The sequence below is a fragment of the Danio rerio genome, chromosome 17, assembly GCF_049306965.1.
Source record: "Danio rerio strain Tuebingen ecotype United States chromosome 17, GRCz12tu, whole genome shotgun sequence".
Lineage (NCBI taxonomy): Eukaryota > Metazoa > Chordata > Actinopteri > Cypriniformes > Danionidae > Danio > Danio rerio.
The window spans coordinates 57051457-57070000 of record NC_133192.1 but is presented as its reverse complement, the minus strand read 5'-3'; the positions used below and the strand labels follow the sequence as shown (position 1 = coordinate 57070000).

The 18544-nt window shown below is 38.9% G+C and overlaps 1 protein-coding gene and 1 long non-coding RNA gene across 2 annotated transcripts in view; both read left to right on the top strand.

Moving 5' to 3' along the window:
• Positions 1-1930, top strand: part of LOC100334937 (gap junction delta-2 protein-like) — a 5204-nt gene extending 3274 nt beyond the window's left edge. Inside the window, exon 2 of the mRNA XM_068214650.2 lies at positions 1-1930. This exon is cut by the window's left edge and continues 988 nt beyond it. The gene's annotated coding sequence lies outside the window, so the exon portion shown is untranslated.
• LOC103909099 (uncharacterized) overlaps positions 1-18544 on the top strand; it is a 502230-nt gene that overhangs the window by 32427 nt on the left and 451259 nt on the right. The window lies entirely within an intron of this gene.

Here is an 18544-nt window from a genome sequence, read left to right as displayed (position 1 = left end):
TAAAGACTTCCTTGACAACTGTGGACGACCAACACGTTTGTAAAGCAGTACTGTTCGATGCAACTTTTTTGCCAACGTTTGTACTCAAAGAGCTGACCGCGCATCGCCTCTTGACACTTGACATGACACCGCGTCGCACACAATGCATGCTATACGACTCCGACTTCCAGCGGCGGCTGACCCACCGCGAACGCTGCCATGTGAAGTGTGACCCGAGGAGCAGCCCTGCTGTCCTTGACGGCAGTAGATATAAGACATACGTCTTGCACTAAAAAGCGAACGTGACGATGCTGACGTAATATTCGCTCATATTCGGCTTGTATGATTTCTTTCTTTTGGGTTGCCTGTACTGCACCACTGACCTTAACGTAGGCGGACTCCATTGCAGTGTGAGTGAGAGCAATGTGCTGCAAAGTCTGTGATCTCCTTAATTTGTCAACACCAAAGCGCCCTCGGCTTTCATCTGTCATGTGTTTTTTTTCGCGCTTAAGTGTAATCAAGTGCCATACTTGTATATAAATATATGCATATATACATATAAAGTCTATTCTGAAGAATATAACCATATCCATAAAGCAGATTTATTGCTTGAACTACTTGCTTTAGCTGTATTCGTTGTAAATGAACTGAAATTGGCATAATGCATCCTCGTCTCATTTTCGGAAAAGCGACCGTACGGAGATACAGCGCTGGTCCTTTTTCTACACTCCGGGACTTCGGCAATGTTTTCTGCTCTGGTGCTGGTTTTTCAGCTATATTTGTACGCCGAATTAACTCTTCTATTTCATTTTTTGGGGAATCCAAAAGCGTGTGTGTGAACGAGAGAGAGAGAGAGAGAGCACAACGAACTGCTTCAAGGCCTTGCTCAGAAACCAAACCCGGTGCATTATTTAAGATCTCCGTTTCTTTCTCTTGCTTCCGGTTGAATGATTCGTCACGATTATGCCACCATATATTAACAGAAAGGAAGGGAGACTGCATTTCTGAGCTGGAAGGGAAAGTATTGCATGTTTCAGAACTTATATTCAGGGGATGAAATCTATGCGGCATCTGCTCGAGTATTGATATGTCAGCCACACCGACGCCGCTTCCAGCAGGGAATGTCACACGTCTTGAAGGTCACTGAGGATAAAAACGAAACATGGATCATGTGTTGCTGTTATTTGGGAACAAATCGAACTGGAAGCAGCAAACCTCCACGGCGGATTCTTCCCCTTGTCGATTGGATAAGCATTCCAGGACTCCTGAGATTTTTACAACTGTAGTGGACCCCGAAAGAGCACAGCTTTAATTAATAAAACATGAACCGGTATCTTTCTCGCCTTAAATGTACCGCAGTCTCCCCCTCCCTCACCTCCCCGCAAGAGTCGCCGCCGCCGCCGTGGTGTTTTTGCAGCTCCTCTAAATGACAAGATGATTGGGTTATGTATGAATGTAATTCTGCATGCTGTGATGTGTCGTACATCATGTGAGCGGACTGCACAGCGACAAACAGACAGACGGACAGATAGAGAGAGACGATTGAGATGCATTGTGCACGCCGAGAGTCTCCACTCAGTTAAAACCAACAGAATTGTCTTGTTCAGGCCTGAAATGACACAAAAAACACACGCTCGCATGGGATGCCATTACTTCAGAAATCCAGCGCTCTTTTATTTTCCCTTCCGATTCTCTTCTAGGAGAAGACTCTCCTCATAATTTGTCGCATATACAGCCTCATTGTAATTTGATCCTGATTGATTTGCATATTGATGAAAAAAAAAGGGGCCTTGCATGTGGTGAAACCGGCAGAAACGCCAGGCTGCTCCTTTCTAAGCCTCCAGTGCTTCATTTGTTTTTGGGGGATTGGTACATGTGTAACGTGAATGACCTGAAGATGGATGATATACTGTGAATTAAAATCCACTTCTTTATAAAGAGGGTGATGTAAGTGACGGGCCTGATCTTTTGTTTTCCTGCTGCACGCACACTCAAACGCACACACACACACACACACACACACACTGGTGCGCTGCTCCTCTGAGGTTTCATTGAACTGCAGTGTCCTGGAAGGGCTGCGCAGAAACTCTGCAATGCACAACTGCTCTAACCTGCACATCTCTGAACACATCGTGTGTGTGTCTGTGTGTGCTTGTTTATGTGGTTTACGAGGACACATTATAGTATAATGACATGCATATGACCTAGTTTGTCGATATTAAAGTGGCTTACGAGGACATACTTGTATCCTAGTGTCTTTTGACATTGAAATTTGCCATAGGTTGTCCTCTTAGGGTTGGGTTGAGGAGTTGGGTAAGGTCATATCATAACCGTATAACAGTATAAAATACAATACACCATTAGAGAGTCGTTCGTAAACCATATATACAAGTGTGATCTTGTTTATGTGGTTTGCAAAGACACAATTTCGAATAATGGCATGGGTATAACCTCTATTAAGGTGCTTACAAGGACATGTATTGCGTTCTTGTGATTCAAGCGCTTCGCAGGATTCTTTTGACATTGAAGTTTGCCATAGGTTTCCATTCAGGGTTGGTTTCGGGGTAGAGTAATGTTATATAGTAACGTAACAGTATAAAATACATTACACCAATGGAAAGTCTTTGTAAACCTTGTACAAGCGCGTGTGTGTACTTGTTTATGTGGTTTACGAGCACACATTATAGTGTAAAGACAAGGATATGACCTAATTTGTCTCTAATAAAGTGGCTTACGAGGACATACTGGTATCCTTGTGTCTTTTGACATTGAAATTTGCCATTGGTGTCCTCTGAGGGTTGGGTTTAGGGGTAGGGTAAGGCCATATAATATTTGTAAACCATCTATACAAGTGTGTGTACTTATTTATGTGGTTTATAAGGACTTGATATTGTAAAATGGCAAGGGTTTGTCCCATATTAAGGTGGTTTACAAGGACATCTCTTGTGACCTCGTAATTCAAAATGCTTTTTTCAATTGGGGTAGGGTCATATAATAAACATATAACAGTAACTACATTATGCAAATGGAGAGTCGTCAGTAAACCATATATTTTAGTTTGATCTTGTTTGAGGTTTGTGAGGACACAATTTTGATGGGTATGACCTCTATTAAGGTGTTTACAAGGACATATATTGTGTTCTTGTGATTCAAGCGCTTCACATGATTATTTTGACTGAAATTTGCCATAGGTTTTTATTCAGGGTTGGCTTTAGGGGTAGAGTATATAGTGTTATAGAGTAACATACAAGTATAAAATACATTACACCAATGGATAGTCTTTGTAAACCATATACAAGCGTGTGTGTGTGTACTTGTTTATGTGGTTTATGAAGACTTGATATCGTATAATGGCATGGGTATGACCTCTATTAAGGTGGTTTACAAGAATATCCCTTGTGACATCGTAATTCAAAATGCTTCATCAGGGCCTTTTGACATTGACATTTACCACTGGTTTCCTGTAAGGGTTGGGGTAGGGTAAGGTTATATAATAACCGTAGAACTGTAAAAAATACAATACACCAATGGAGATTCTTAGTAAGCCATATATGCAAGCGTGCATCCTTGTTTATGTGGTTTGTGAGGACACAATATTGAAGAATGGCTTTTGTATGACCTCTATGAATGTGGATTACAAGGACATTCATTGTGTTCTTGTAAGCCTAAATGCTTTACAAGGCATTTTGCCATATAAAATAACTGTATAACAGTATTAAATACAAGACACCAACGAAGAGTCTTTTTGAACCATTTATACAAGTATGTTCTTATTTGTATGGTTTATGAGGACACAATATTGTATAATGGCATGGGTATGACCTTTATTAAGATATTTACAAGGACATGTATTGTGTTCTTGTCATTAAAAACGCTTCACAGGATGCTTTTGGCATTGAAATTTGCTATAGGTTACCATTGAGGGTTGGCTTTAGGGGTAGGGTAAGGTCATATAACAACTGTATAACAGTATAAATTACATTACGCGAATTGAAAGTCTTCATAAACCATATACACAAGTGTGTTCTTGTTTATATGATTTACGAGGACACAATATTGTATAGTGGCATGGGTATGACCTCTATTAAGGGGTTTACAAGGACATGTATTGTGTTCTTGTGATTCAAACCGCTTCACAGGATGCTTTTGGCATTGAAATTTGCCATAGGTCTCAATTGAGGGTTGGCTTTAGAGGTAGGGTAAGGTTATATAATAACCGTATAACAGTATAAAATACATTACACCAGTGTTTCCCAACACTGTTCCCAAAGGCAAACCAACAGTACATATTTTGGATGTCTCCCTTATCTGACCCATTCGTTTAGGCTTTGGAGTCTCTTCTAATCTTCTAATGAGTTGATATAGGTGCGTTTGATTAGAGACAGGTTGAAAATGTGTACTCTTGATGTGCCTTCAGGAACAGGGATTGTTTACACTGATGGAGAGTCTTTGTAAACCATATATTCAAGTCTGTGTGTGTGTTCTTGTTTATGTGGTTCATGAAGATGTGATCTTGTATAACAGCAGGGGTATGACTTCTGTTAAGATGGTTTACAAGGACGTCCCTTGTGACCTTGTATTTCAAAATGCAGGGTCCTTTGAAATTGAAGTTGGCCATAGGTTTCCTGTGAGGGTTGGGTTTAGTGGTAGGGTAAGCTTATATAATAACTGTATAAAAACACAAAGTCCTTGTAAACCATACATACAAGTGTGTGATTGTTTATGTGGTTTACGAGGACACAGTATTGAATAATGGCATGTGTTTGACTTCTATCAAGGTGGTTTACTAGGACATATATTGTGTCCTCATAAATTAAAACACTACACAGGGTCTTTTAACGTTGAAATTTGCCATAGGTCTCATGTTCCGGTTGGGTTAAGGGTTATGGTAAGGCCATATAATAACAATATAACAGCATAAACTATTTCACATTTATGAAGTGTCTTTGTAAGAATATTTACAAGTGTGTGTGTTTTTGTGTCTACTTGTTTATGTTGTTTACTTTTAGGCACTTTATTGGTGTAATATTGTTTTTGCTGTTATATGTTTATTATGTGACCTTCCATAACCCTAAACCCAACCCGCAATGGAATCCTATGGCAAATTTCAATGTCAACAAGTGGTTTATGAGGACACAATGTTGTATGATAGCATGGGTATGACCTATATTAAGCTGGTTTATTATTACATGTATTGTGTCCTTGTTATTCAAAATGCTTCACAGTGTTTTTTGACATTGAAATTTGCCACATTCCCTGTGAGGGTTGGGTTTAGGAGAAGGGTGAGGTCATATAATACATATAATACCAGTATAAAATACATTACACCAATGGATGGTCTTTGTAAACCATACATACAAGTGTGTGTGGTTGTGCTTGTTTATGTGGTTTACGGGGACACTATTGTATAATGGCATTGGTATGACCTCTATTATGACATTTATTGTGTCCTTGTAATTCAAAAACGCTTCACGGGATCTTTTGACATTTTAATTTCACCACTGGTTTCCATTGAGGGTTGGGTTTAGAGATAGGGTAAGTTCATATAATAACTGTATAACAGCATAAAATACATTGCAACAATGAAGAAGTCTTTGTGAACCATACATACAAGTGTGTTCTTGTTTATGTGGTTTACGAGGACACAATATTGTATAACAGCATGTGTTTGAACTCTATCAATGTGGTTTGCTAGGACATTTACTGGCTTTACAAAGGCACTCTATTGGTGTCACATAGCTTTTGCTGGTTATTATATGACCTTACTCTAACCCTAAACCCAACTCTCAATGGAAACCAATGGCAAATTCCAATGTCAAAAAGGGGTTTATGAGGACACAATATTGTATAATAGCACGGGTATGACCTCTATTAAGCTGGTTAACAAGGACATTTATTGTGTTCTTTGTGTTCTTGTAATTAAATGCTCCACAGTGTCTTTTGACATTAACATTTGCCACATTTCCTGTGAGGGTTGGGTTTAGGGGTAGTGTAAGGTCATATAATACCAGTTTAAAAACATTACACCAATGGATAGTCTTCGTAAACCATATGTACAAGTGTGCGTGTGTATGATTGTACTTGTTTATGTGGTTTACGAGGACACTATATTGTGTAATGGCATTGGTATGACCTCTAGTAAGGTCAGGGGTGTCCAAATGCGGGCCTAGAGGGCCGGTGTCCTGGACAGTTTAGCTCCAACTTCCTTCAACACGCCTGCTTGGTAGTTTGTAGTACACCTAAAAAGAGCTTAATTAGCTGGTTCAGGTGTGTTTAATTGGGGTTGGAACTAAAATAAGCAGGACACCGGCCTTCCAGGACAGTTTAGACACCCCTGATTAAGGTGGTTTAAAAAGGCATTTATTGTGTCCTCGTAATTCAAAAATGCTTTACAGGGTCTTTTGACTTTTCAGTTTTGCCACTGGATTTCATTGGGGGTTGGGTTTAAGGGTATGGTAAGGTCATATGATAACCATATAATAGTATAAATTACATTACGCCAGTGGAAAGTCCTCGTAAACCATAAATACAAGTGTGCATGCGTGTATGGATCAGACAAGTAGCACAAATGTTAACAATAATCTTATTTAACGACTGTTAAATGGGACAATGGGGTCTATATACAGTATTAGAGTGTATATTAGTGTTTGTCAAAGTATATTGTGTCGTTCATTTGATGTTGATTGATCGACTGATTGATTGATTTCCAAAGTAAACGCAAAGAGCTATTAATAAAAAGAAATGAATCATTTAAAACACGTCCATCATAGTATCGTTTGTTAATGTGAAGAGAAAAACGTGTTCTGAAAGTCGTGGCGAGTTCTGTTTCTGCATTTGGTCCACCGATTACGTGTGCAGTGATTATTAATTTTGTGTGTGTTAAAACAGACTGCAGGTGCACACTATGATATGCACACATAATCAACTGTTGTTTACTTACAAACACTGGCATATTTTGGTTTTCTGAAACAGAAATTTCATTTTAAATTGTGCAGAATTTTTTCCATTGACTCCTTTACATTTCCACAGAACCCCAACACCCCCCCACCCTTAAAAAAAGAAAAGAAGTGAAAAGAAAGTGTTAAGAAGGTTGCTGGTTCGAGTCCTGGGTGGGCCAGTTGGCATTTCTATGTGGAGTTTGCATGTTCTCCCGGTGTTGGTGTGGGTTTCCTCTGGGTGCTCTGGTTTCCCCCACAGTCCAAGCACATACGCTATAGGGGAATTGATGAACTATATTGGCCGTAGTGTATGAGTGTGTGAATGTGAGAGTGTATGGGTGTTTCCCAGTGCTGCTTTGCATACCTGCCAACACTCCCGTTTTTCCCAGGAGTGTCCCATTATTTAGACCCATCTCCCGACACCCTCCCATTTTGTTATTTCTCCCGGAAAACTCAGGTAATTTCCCTGGTACTCAGCTTTTTGGTACAGTCTGAAAAACCCCCGGGGTCTCCAACTTTGGAATAGTATCGGATTGCAGTGGCTGCCCGAAACCAGGGTAGAGTTACTAACTCGGTTCTCAACTGTGTTATCCCCCCACCCTCCCATACACACACTGGTCTTCCAGATATTCAGAGACAAATGTTGGCGGGTGTGCATCCGCTGCAGAAAACAATGCTGGAATAGTTGCCGGTTCATTCCGCTGTGGTGACCCTTGCTAAATAAGGGACTATGCTGAATGAAAATGAATGAAAAGTTCATTAGGGAACCAAGATCACACTTATTTTTAATAGTGCATTGCCTTTAATGAGAAAACGTGTATGTAATAACCAACCCAGGCTCATTCTGAAAACGTAGTCCCGTGAACGTTTCTGGAGACCACGAAATACGTCCTGGGAGGTGCATATTTTTGCAGTTTTTGTTAGCTTTTTCGTATCTCCAATGTCTCTTGCGAGTGTTGTTCGCTCCCACGCTGTTCTCTCTTAAACACACCAGAGGCCGCTGTCGAACGACCGTCTGTCTGACTGACTGAACGATTGACTGTGCGACCGGCCAATTGGCTGACCCACCCTCCTCCTTCCCTAAACCTGACCAGTTTTACCAATTGACCCACCCACCCGCTTACGTTCCTAAACCTAGCCAACAATTTACAGAAGCCGTCCAGAAAAAGAAAAGCCCTCGTCTGATTTTTACCACGTCTTTGGTTTTTGTCTTACGTGACTTCTGGAAGCGCTCTTCCCCAGACTCGAACCCAGTCCTTGTCGTCGTCGTCACCTCCTCTCTGCGTCTCAAGTTCGCGGACGTACACAAACTGAAATGCAGCCATACATACATACTCCGGCTACATAATTCACAGTCCCCAAAACTACGTTTTCAGAATGAGCCTGTGTTGGTAAAAACACCAGAAAATCACATTGAACTACAAATGACCTGCTTTCAAAACTATTCTTCGGCTACTCTGAATCAACCTAAATGCATTTATTAATGGTAACAAAGCTATAATGGTTCAATTACGTACAAGTTTCTCTTTAGGCCAACAACTGAAGGTTAGTTTAATACCACTACACTGCAAGGGTCAGTAAATATCAACTACGCTGAGGTGTTAGTCTGTGTTTTATCCTTGTTGAACAGGGGGAAAACACATTTTCATTATGGATCAGTTTTGGCTTCATGACTTAACCTGGACGCTCGTGATTGAAGGGTGATAAAAGCAATTACTCTGAGAGCCTCAACACACTAGCGCACACTCAGACGCACACACACACACACAGGTCTGTTTTGTGGATTGTGGGGACATTCCATGGGTTTCTGTTGTTATTTTCCAGTACATTCTGAATTTTCTAAAAAAAAAAAAAAAAAAAAAAAATATATATATATATATATATATATATATATACACACACACACACACACGCACACACACATACATATATATATATATATATATATATATATACATATATATATACATATGATACATATGAATATATATATATATATATATATATATATATATATATATATACATATATATATATATATATATATATATATATATATATATATATATATATATATATATATATATATATATATATTTATAAGGCTTTTGGTAAATGGGGACTTGGGCGATGTCCTCGCAAGTCACCTATTATACTTGTGTAATTACAAATGTCATTGTTCAAATTTGTGTTGTGATGTCACAAAAACATGCACACACACAAACACAATAAGGTTCCACACAGACACACACATACAGATGTACAAAGACATCAAACACACATACAAAACACACCAACACACATACTAACGCACACACACTAACACATATACAAGCACAGTAACACATATGCAAACACATTAATACACATGTACACACATACAAACACACTAAAACACATACACACATACAAACACATACTAACGCACACACACTAACACATATACAAACACAGTAACACATGTGAAAACACTAAAACACACGGACACCAACAAACACGTATACACATGCAAACTCACTAAAACACACAAACACATATACAAACACACTAACACACATACAAACACACACACATACAAACATAAACAAACACTCTTACACATAAAAAACACACAAACACACTAACACATACAAATACACTAACATACAAACTAACACACATACTAACGCACACACACTAACACATATACAAAAACAGTAACACATATGCAAACACATTAATACATATTTACACACACACAAACACACTAAAACACATACTAACGCACACACACACTAACACATATACAAACACAATAACACATGTGAAAACCCTAACACACATGCACACCAACAAACACGTATACACATGCACACACATACAAACACACTAAAACACACAAACACATATACAAACACACTAACACACATACAAACACACACACATACAAACATAAACAAACACTCTTACACATAAAAAACACACTAACACACAAACACACTAACACATAAACAAACACACTAACATGCAAACTAACACACATACTAACGCACAAACACTAACACATATACAAACACAGGAGCACATATGCAAACACATTAACACACACCCACCAACACTAATACACGTGTACACACAAACACACTAAAACACTTACAAACACACTTACTCAAATACAATCACATTAACATAGATACAAACACACTAGCATACAAACACACACTAACACACATACTAACACACTAACACTCATACAAACACACTAACACATTTACAAACACACTAACACATTTACAAACACACTAACACATTTACAAACACACTAACACATTTGCAAACACACTAATATACAAACACACATATTAACAAACACACACTAACGCACATACAAACACACTAACACTTATATAAACAAACAAACACACTAACATACAAACTAACACACATACTAACACACTAACACTCATACAAACACACTAACACATTTAAAAACACACAAACACATTTGCAAACACACTAATATACAAACACACATATTAACAAACACACACTAACACACATACAAACACACTAACACTTATATAAACAAACAAACACACTAACATACAAACTAACACACATACTAACACACTAACACTCATACAAACACACTAACACATTTACAAACACACCAACACATTTGCAAACACACTAACATACAAACGAACACACACTAACACACACACACAAACACATTAACGCATAGAAAAACACACATACTAACACACTAACACACATAAAAACACACTAACACACATACAAACACACAATAACACACAAACAAACACACTAACAAAATAACACACACATAAACACACTAACACACATCCAAACACACTAACACTTATACAAACACATAAACAAACGCACTAACATACAAACTAACACACATACTAACACCCTAACGCACAAACTAACACTTATACAAACACAATAACATACACACTAATACACATACAAACACACACACACACACACTAACACATATACAATCACACTAACATACAAACAAACACCCTAACCCCCCACAAACACTAACACACACACGAACAACAAACACACTAACACACATACAAACACATTTACACATATACAAACACACTTACTCAAATACAAACACACAAACATATACAGACACACCAACACACATACAAACACAAATACAAACACACTAACACATATAAAAAACACATTAACACGCACACACACCAACACTATTACACATGTGCACACAAACATACTAAAACACATACAAACACACTAACACACATACAAACACATTTACAAATATATTTACTCAAATACAAACATATACAGACACACCAACACACGTACAAACACAAATACTAACACACTAACAAATATACAAACACACTAACATACAAACACACATACTAATACACACACACACACACATACAAACACACTAACACACACAAACAAACACACTAACGCATAAACAAACACACATACTAACACACATATAAACACACTAACACACATACAAACACACTAACACATTTACAAACAAACTAACACTTATGCAAACACATATACTAACACACAAACACACATCCTAACACACAATAACACACAAACAAACAAACAAACAAACAAACAAAATAATACACATAAACACACTAACACACACCCAAACACACTAACACTTACAAACACATAAACATACAAACTAACAAACATACTAACACATTAACGCACACACTCTAACACTTATACAAACACAATAACATACACACTAATACACATACAAACACACACACACACACACACACACACACTAACACAAATACAAACACACTAGCACATATACAATCACACTAACATACAAACAAACACCCTAACCCCCCACAAACACTAACACACACACAAACAACAAACACACTAACACACATACATACATAAACACAATACAAACACACACACACACACACACACACACACACACACACACACACACACACATATAAATAATAACATGCATAGTAACACACACAAAAATACACTAACACATATACAAACACACACTCAATAACACCCATAGAAATACACTAACACAAACACACAAACAGACATTATCCTGGCTGGCTGTCAGTGTCTCTGTCGTTCATCTCTGCTATTGTTTGTGCAGTTCTGCTGTGAATTGAAGCAATAATCGAGCATCTACATTTACAGTGATCAGCCATGCTGTACAAGATCTCTCATTTAGCATCAGATCCATTGATTTCCATGGCTCTTTATCAGAGTTATTAACCACAGCGCCGCACTGACGAATACAAAGCATTCAGAGCTGCAGACTAACACTGTAATTAACACGTAATAGCGTAAATCAAGCTGATGGTTTCTTATTAGCGACTGCTGAACTGACCGATCAATGATTTCCTTGGATGTGGTGTGTAATTTGCTCGCTCTCTCTCGCTCGCTGCCTGTGTTTTTGGCTGGTGAAGCGAACGGACAAATTGTTCCTGATAAATGTACAAGATACGCACCATTTGCCAGCCAATAAAATTCACCGGATGACCAACCTTAATCGCTAAAAAAGCTGTTCTGCGTCTAACAAGATTAGAGACGGCCAAACAGACTGAGAGAAAGCCAGAGGTAAAGAAAAACCCACGCGAAGTCCCCAGCTTTTGTGATTAAGATCATTTTATTAATGTGATCTGAGCCTGCGCTGGTGGCTGGATTCTGGATGCTGACTGAATGTTGCATGATTGTTTGACCTCGTTGAAAGAATTCCCGAGCTTGTACTTTTTTCCTTCATGTACAACCAGTTTAACCAATAGGAAGCCAGTATATCCTTATAACGTTCCCTTATTTCCCTTCAGCTTAGTTCCTTTATTCATCAGGGGTTCAGGGCTTGACATTAACTTTTTTGATCACCAGCCACTATGGCTAGCAGATTTCCAATGTTACTAACCACTAACCATTTCCACTAGTGTAACCCCGCCGGTCCTACACCAATTCAATTCAGCTTTATTTGTATAGCGCTTTTACAATGTAGATTATGCCAAAGCAGCTTCACATAAATGGTCATAGTAACTGGATCAGAGTAGTTCAGTTTTTAGTGTTTAAGTTCAGTTCAGTTTAGCTCAGTTCAGTGGGGTTTAAAGTCATTACTGAGAGTTCAAACACTGAAGAGCAAATCCATCGATGCGTAGCTCTACCAATCCTGAACCATGCAAGCCAGAGGCGACAGCGGAGAGGGAAAAAAAACTTCACCAATAGACCTTTTTCTTGGAACGCAAAATTACCCATTATGCTTTGCGTGTATGCGCAAGGAGAATGCGAAGATCTTCCGGTCGGCAGCTGATGCGTGTAAACAGTCACATTTGGACAGCTTTGAAACGATAGTTTTAATCTATTTTACCTGCTTTTATCCTCTTTGAACTAATACTGTTGTCCATCAGCAGCATCTCCTGGACTGATCATTTAGAGAAATGCGATCTAATAGGATGGAAAACAGCTGCTGTGAGGCGTTTTCCCCTCGTTGTCAGACGTACGGCATCTTCTGCAGTTTAAATGAAGCCTCGTCATCGCTAAAGTCAACATTTTCTCTTTATTTCAGATATATAACCAGCCCAAACAAATGTAGTTCACCAAAATGTTTGACACACACACACGTAGCCTGTACTGTGCCACTGACACACTGATTTAATAACTGTGACAAAGTGAAAATATAGGCTAGTGTCATTTCCAAATGACAGAAAAACACAAACCGTGATGAAAACAACACACGAAATAAAACACAAACGGTGTGCGATTAGAATAAACAGCAAATCAGCAGCAGAGGATCAATAACAGACTTTTATTGGTCATTTGTGTAAATTGCACGACTTTCATACCTGTCAAGTTTCATGCCTGTACTCTGGTTTGCTCTCTCTCTCTCTCTCTCTCTCTCTCTCTGTGTGTGTGCGTGTGTTAAAGAGCCGCTGAGCTAACAGCTGACAGGCCGGGAACGCAAACAGACACTGTATTTCTGACGCGCTTGAACCCCATGTGACAGATTATAACGGCTTTAACAGACACATTTCTAAGTTGTGTGTCACAAAAACACTCTGTTATCCATTAAAAACGTTATTGAAACCCATTTTCGCTGCACAAATTACCAGTTGTACACGCTGTAAACGGAAGTTTTTAGCATTCTACCGGAAGACGCTGGTCGATATGGCGCCCTCCATGCAGCAGCCATGAAAAAGGTCTATAGGAGAGTGAAGTAAAAAAACCTTGAGAGAAACCAGACTCAGTTGGGCACGACCATCTTAACTTAAAGTCTTGTGCAGAGCTGCAGTCTCAGTGGTGGAGGCTGGAAGCTGGCCTCAGCGAAGACTCGTCTGTCCCTGGAGCGTCACTGGAATCAGTCTCATGCTCTCCACTCCCCCATGACCAACAGCGCAGCAGCAGCAGCTCAGGATACGGCCTGGTCCAGGATATGGACACCTTGGGATCATCTCGTCGCTGGTCTTGGATCCAATCAGTGACTCCGCATAATCTGAGGACCTCGGGATGAGTATCCACAGGTGGAAATGAAGAAAAATAAGAGAATAATTAGGGTAGCTGCTGTTCATAGTGTATATAAGCAAGATGCAGAAACTTGTGTAGAAACTGCTTCGAGCTGGGATTGAAGCGACAACCTTCTGCATGGGAGTCAGTTGCTCTAACAAGGAGGCTAAAGACCTTGGCATCTAGCATCGGTCGCTAGGGCATCTTTACACCCCATTCACACGGGGCAGCAGCGTCAATGCTTCCCATTCACTTTGAATGGGTGATGTCAGGCGTTGCCAAACTGCATTGTGGATCCGTCGGTGCCGCTTCATAGGCGGTGCTCGCTCAGAAGTTGTGACTAGCTCAACTTTTCAAGCACCGATATAAGCATCAGCCAATCAGATCGCTGTATGCAAATACACCAGCTAGACAGAGGCCTATTGCTGACTGAATTTCATTGGCTGACGCTTCTATGATGAATTATAGGTTATACTGTAAGTCAAGATCACGGCATTTGTAGCTGTAGTTATAAACTGCTTACTAATGTATATTGAGGTAGAGTTAATGCTTAACAAATGATAAAGTATTTGCTAATGCTTAATAAACGGTTTTATGAAGTGACACCCCGAAATTGCTTGAAAACTTCATGAATAATTTCAAAGAAACAAGCAAATGTTGAATTAAACAACATTTGTGCATAGAAAGACAGACATGGTGAAACATTTACAGCATTAGGCTGTGTGAAGCAGCAGTGTTTCTCTGCACACTGATCTCGACCTCTATGCCTGCATCACACACACTCACACACACACACACACACACACACACACACACAGAGCTGCAGTCACGTGAGTGTGAGGAACAGCTGCAGTGGAGCAGGATTGTCCTCTGCAGCGCTGCAGGCTTGTAAGGTGTGTGTGACTGCATGGTGTGTGTGTGTGTTTGTGTGCAGCAAAAATGGCCACATTAAGCATTGAAGTGTTAGCAGAGATTCCACACACTGAAAACGCATGGGTACTTTGTAAAGCTACATTTAGAGAATAGGCTCATTTTACAGTTAAACAGTCGAGTTTTACCATTTTAAAGTCTATTCAGTCAATCTCCTTTTAGCTTAGCTTAGCATAGATCATTAAATCGAATTAGACCATTAGCATCTCGCTTAAAATGTAAAAAAAAAGAGAAATTCCTAATATCCTTCCTTTCCTTCCCTGTTTCCTTATTTAAAGCTTGACTATTCTGTAGTCACATCGGGCTCTAAGACTGTCAGAATATGAAAAGTTGTAATTTTCCAGACTGATATGGGAACTATACCCTCATTTTGCTGTAATTATCAAGGCACTTTGCTGATTTACCATGGCTGCAGTAGGAGCAATGATATTACACAGATTCCAACTGGTGGTACAAGTGTAGGACTTGGTACTGGTGACTGTTATTGGACACTGTGTGATAACATAACATAATACAGCAGCAAAGTTCCTTGATTATTACGCCAGAATGAGAGGATAGTTCCTATAGGTCTGGAAAATAGCAACTTCTTTTTGTTGGCGTGTTAGTAGTCAATGTAACTACAGAAGGGTCAAGCTTTAAGCAGTAAAATTATTAACAACTCTTTGGCCATTTTTGAGTGAGATGCTAATGGTCTAATTTGATTCAATGATCTATGCTAAGCTAAGCTAAAAGTGCCACCGTCAAACCCAGAGATCAGCCGAATGAATTCAAAAACAGTCAAATTCAACTGTTTAACTCTAGTTGAGTTGTAAATTGGAATATTTTCTTAGTGTCTGCATGAAACTAAAACATATATTGTTTATTTTGCTAGCGCACATTTTTAGTCTGATATAATCCTGTTTTAATCAGCAGCCACACCCCCTTTTGGATTCACAACAGCCCCAATCACCGACACCTGAGCTTTAATCCCACCATCCTAGAGTTAAACAGTTGAGTTTGACCTTTTTAAAGTTCATTCATCCAATTTCCTTTTAGCTTAGCTTAGCATAGATCATTAAATCGGATTAGACCGTTAGCATCTCACTTAAAATGATCAAAAAGAGTTCCTAATTTTCCTATTTAAAGCTTGACTATTCTGTAGTCACATCGGGCTCTAAGACTGTCAGAATATGAAAAGTTGTAATTTTCCAGACTGATATAGGAACTATACCCTCATTTTGCTGTAATTATCAATGTGCTTTGCTGATTTACCATGGCTGCAGTCAGAGCAATGATATTACACAGATTCTAACTGGTGGTGCAAGTGTAGGACTTGGTACTGGTGACTTTTATTGGACACTGTGTGATAACATAACATAATACAGCAGCAAAGTTCCTTGATTATTACGCCAGAATGAGAGGATAGTTCCTATAGGTCTGGAAAATAGCAACGTCTTTTTGTTGGCGTGTTAGTATTCGATGTAACTACAGAAGGGTCAAGCTTTAAACTGTAAAATTATTTACAACTCTTTGGCCATTTTTGAGTGAGATGCTAATGGTCTAATTTGATTCAATGATCTATGCTAAGCTAAGCTAAAAGTGCCACCGTCAAACCCAGAGATCAGCCGAATGAATTCAAAAACAGTAAAATTCAACTGTTTAACTCTAGTTGAGTTGTAAATTGGAGTATTTCTTTAAAGTCTGCAGGAAACGAAAACATATATTGTTTATTTTGCTAGCGCACATTTTTAGTCTGATATAATCCTGTTTTAATCAGCAGCCACACCCCCTTTTGGATTCACAACAGCTCCAATCACCGACACTTGAGCTTTAATCCCACCGTCCTAGAGTTAAACAGTTGAGTTTGACCTTTTTAAAGTCCATTCAGCCAATTTCCTTTTAGCTTAGCTTAGCATAGCATAGATCATTAAATTAGCATCATTAGCATCTTGCGTAAAATGTTCAATAAAAGAGTTACTAATTTTCCTATTCAAAGATTGACTATTGTTGTAGTCACATCGGGCTCTAAGACTGTCAGAATATGAAAAGTTGTAATTTTCCATACTGATATAGGAACTATACCCTCATTTTGCTGTAATTATCAAGGCACTTTGCTGATTTACCATGGCTGCAGTCAGAGCAATGATATTACACAGATTCTAACTGGTGGTGCAAGTGTAGGACTTGGTACTGGTGACTGTTATTGGACACTGTGTGATAACATAACATAATACAGCAGCAAAGTTCCTTGATTATTACGCCAGAATGAGAGGATAGTTCCTATAGGCCTGGAAAATAGCAACTTCTTTTTGTTGGCGTGTTAGTATTCGATGTAACTACAGAAGGGTCAAGCTTTAAACTGTACAATTATTAACAACTCTTTGGCCATTTTTGATTGAGATGCTAATGGTCTAATTTGATTCAATGATCTATGCTAAGCTAAGCTAAAAGTGCCACCGTCAAACCCAGAGATCAGCCGAATGAATTCAAAAACAGTAAAATTCAACTGTTTAACTCTAGTTGAGTTGTAAATTGGAGTATTTCTTTAAAGTCTACATGAAACTAAAACATATATTGTTTATTTTGCTAGCGCACATTTTTAGTCTGATATAATCCTGTTTTAATCAGCAGCCACGCCCCCTTTTGGATTCACAACAGCTCCAATCACCGACACTTGAGCTTTAATCCCACCATCCTAGAGTTAAACAGTTGAGTTTGACCTTTTTAAAGTCCATTCATCCAATCTCCTTTTAGCTTAGCTTAGCATAGATCATTAAATCGGATTAGACCGTTAGCATCTCACTTAAAATGATCAAAATAGAGTTCCGAATTTTCCTATTTAAAGACTATTCTGTAGTTGCATCAGATGGTTACAGCAATGGTATTACACAGATTCTAACTGGTGGTGCAAGTGTAGGACTTGGTACTGGGGACTATTATTGGACACTGTGTGATAACATAACATAATACGGCAGCAAAGTTCCTTGATTGTTACGCCAGAATGAGAGGATAGTTCCTATAGGCTTGGAAAATAGCAACTTTAAGTTTTTCAGTGTTCTTAGTACACAGCCATCAGTCACCTGCAGCTCCAACACATCGAGCCACACTGAGCTTCCCCTCTACACACAGTTTTCATGCAAACAGTGATTTCCATGGATTCCCTGAGGATGCCAAACACATCT